Source organism: Camelina sativa, chromosome 8 (assembly GCF_030686135.1).
Source record: "Camelina sativa cultivar CO46 ecotype springtype chromosome 8, ASM3068613v1".
NCBI lineage: Eukaryota > Viridiplantae > Streptophyta > Magnoliopsida > Brassicales > Brassicaceae > Camelina > Camelina sativa.
Window position 1 is genome coordinate 12,488,042 of NC_141887.1, and position 3,391 is coordinate 12,491,432.

The 3,391-nt window shown below is 41.3% G+C and overlaps 1 non-coding gene across 1 annotated transcript; it reads right to left on the minus strand.

The window, feature by feature from the left end:
• Positions 1 to 2,495: 2,495 nt before the first annotated feature.
• LOC147940003 (small nucleolar RNA R71) lies at positions 2,496 to 2,602 on the minus strand. The gene has a single exon (XR_015564788.1). It is a non-coding gene; the product is annotated as a small nucleolar RNA R71 (small nucleolar RNA).
• Between the last annotated feature and the right edge of the window lie 789 nt (positions 2,603 to 3,391).

Sequence of the window (3,391 nt, forward strand, 5' to 3'; positions counted from 1 at the left end):
TCCATTCCAACTACTTCCCATGCTGAAACCACAAAGGTAACCAGCATGAGCCAACAACAAGCTACAACGTCTTGAAGCGGTCACCCTAGTAGCGAGCTAGACGTTACTTGATGTTCATATATTTTACCTTGTTTTCCCTTAGTTTATTCACAACTTTTGCATCTTTTGCTATCCATTTAGGCCATTATTGTGTAGCTTTAGGACTAATCATGCATTAGAGTATAGTTTCATTGCATTTGCATCTTTTCATGCATAAACAGGTGATTTTGGAGCTTAAGGAGCATGGAAGCAATGCTGAGGAGAAGTGAAGCAATCCTCAGGAGAAAACAAGAGAGTTAAGGCTGTAGAATCAAGGTCCGGAGTCCAACTCGACCGCACCACTCGACCACCACTCGACCGTGTGCTGAGGAGGACTCAACCGAGTGGAAAATGAACGAGAGAAGCCAGCTCGACCAGCCACTCGACCGAGCCGTTGACTACTTTGACTTTTTGTATTTTATAACTTTCAAAATATTAAGATTTCGAGTTTTATTTCTTCATCAACATTGTAGATCTCTGTTTCATCTTTCTAATGATGCAAGTTTCATTATTTTCTGGGTTTTTGACATATTTCACCATGTGTTCTTGTGAGTAGTTTGCTTAGGACCTTGAGGATGGGTTAGGCTGGGTTGATCTTGTGGTTTGTTTGATTTGGTCAAGCTTGATTGTTGTAGATCTCTTCTAGGCTAGATGATCTTAATGCTGATCCTATATCTGAGAAGGTAGGGTTTGATTTCAAGCATCTTAGCATCACACCAATGTCTAAGGAGCATAGATAAGGCTAGATCTACAGCTTACCATTAGGCTTGCTAAGAGATTAGAAGTCTTGTTTGGTTTGAGATGTATTGCTTAATGCCTGCTTGTGTAGATTCTTTACTTTGTGAGAACAAGTCTAGAAATGCAAAGGTTTGATTGTTTCTTGCTATGAGAGTGGATTAAACATGTCTTAGAATAGTATGTCTAGAGATCAGCTCAAAGTTTGCTTGAGATTTGTTGACCAAGTTAGATAACCACAATGATTAGCTCAGCCCATGAATCCCTCCTCAAGGCCTTCTTTGTTTATTGAAATCTTAGTCTAAATATCATTGCTTGCTTGTTGTTTGATTAGTTTTTGCATTGCTCTGTTTTTCTTGTGTTGCTCTGTTTTCACGTTTAAGTCTAGCTCGACCACGTACTCGACGTACACTCGGTCGAGTGTTGCTCGAGTTCATCCCTAGAACTGGTGTTTTTGATTTGTGATTGTCTTGTTTCATTCCTGTTTCATTTCCATTGCATTCATTTAGTTTCCTGATCATTACTTGTCTTGCATTAGTTCATTAGCATAGTGTCTATCTCTGTTCTAGTTTCATTATAGCTTTAATTTGTCTGTTCTGTTTGCATTTAGTATCTTGTTCTAGTTGTTTTTACTTTCTGCATTTCATATCTCATTTTAAGATTGTTAGTGACAAACAATCTTTACAATTGGCTTGACTTAGACTCATATGCACATCTTAATTATTCACAATCACTCAGATAGGATTGACACCTCTTATACTGCAACTGCATAAGGGGAATTGAAACACCCTGACTTCTATTCATTCCATACATCATCATTCCATACATCATTCATTCACACACCACAAAGAAAGTCAGTTTCAATTTGGCGCCGTTGCCCATTTGAGTGTGTTTTGTGACATTTAGGATCATTATTAGTCTAAGATTAAGTTTGTTTAAACACTTGTGAAGTTACTGAACTCAAATCTTCCTTTGCTTGGTTGTTTTGTGTTTCAGGTACCCACTCGACCACCTACTCGACCACCACTTGACCGAGCTGTGATCGAGCACTTGATCGAGCCAGAAGCCGGATACAATTAGCCATTACTTCCCAGTCGACTCGACCACCCACTCGAGCCTACGCTAGACCGTGTACCTGTTCGAGTCTGTAGTAGAGTTTGTTGATGCACACAAGGTCAAAAGGCAAAGACAGTCTTCAACAGCCTATTGACAACATCCACAGGCTACAAAAGGGTTTGAGACATAAGCAAGGAAGAGTAGTTCAACAACAACAAGGTCAAGACATCATGGAGCAACAAGCTATCCATGAGCAAAGACCAAGGCACATTGGTGCAGGAGATGCACCCAATACCCACAACCAAAGGGCTGGAATTGTGCCACCTTCAATAGCAAACAATAACTTTGAGATCAAGAGTGGATTGATCTCAATGATACAAGCCAACAAGTTTCATGGGTTGCCAATGGAGGATCCACTAGATCACCTTGATGAGTTTGACAGAATATGTGGACTCACTAAGATCAATGGAGTGAGTGAAGATGGATTCAAATTAAGGCTCTTCCCATTTTCTCTTGGAGACAAAGCTCAACTTTGGGAGAAGACTCTTCCTACTGGAGCTATCACCACATGGGATGCATGCAAGAAAGCTTTTCTGGCCAAGTTCTTCTCCAATGCAAGGACTGCTAGGCTGAGGAATGAGATTTCTGGGTTTGCTCAAAGGAATAATGAGAGCTTTTGTGAAGCTTGGGAGAGGTTTAAAGGATTCCAAACTCAGTGTCCTCACCATGGCTTCAGCAATGAGTCACTTCTAAGCACCTTGTATAGAGGAGTGCTTCCCAAGATAAGAATGCTTCTTGACACAGCCTCTAATGGCAACTTCCTCAACAAGAATATGGAAGAAGGATGGGAATTAGTTGAGAATCTTGCTCAATCTGATGGCAATTATAATGAGGATTATGATAGGACCATAAAGAGCTCCTCAACTGATCAAGAGGACAAGTATAAGAAGGATTTGAAGATGGTCAATGAGAAGCTTGACAAGATACTCCTCAGCCAGTCCATGTCCATTCACTTCATTGGTGAAGAGGAAGCTCCAGTTCAAGAGGGGGAGTCTGAATTTGCTGAGTTGTGCTACATGCAAAACCAGGGAGGATTCAAAGGCTACAACCAAGGAGGTTTCAAAAACAACAATCTCTCTTATAGGAGCACCAATGTGGCTAACCCTCAAGACCAGGTCTATCCACCTCAACAACCTCAACAGCAACAAAACTACATCCCCAAGCAACAACACCAAGTGTTCCAGCCCCAATTGTGTCCCCCACCAGGGTTTCCGACTAACCAAGGCCAGGACCAAGACTTAAGAGCAGTGATGCAACAGTTGTTGATTGGACAAACACAAGGCAAGATTGAGACAACAAACAGGATTGCTGAGCTGAACAAGAGGATATATGATATTTACAGTGAACTTCATGCCAAGTTTGACACACCGACATCCAGGATTGCGACTATGGAGAACCACCACGCTTCTGCCTCAAAGAATGACCACCACAAGGGCACAGCCATTGTACAAACTACTGAATT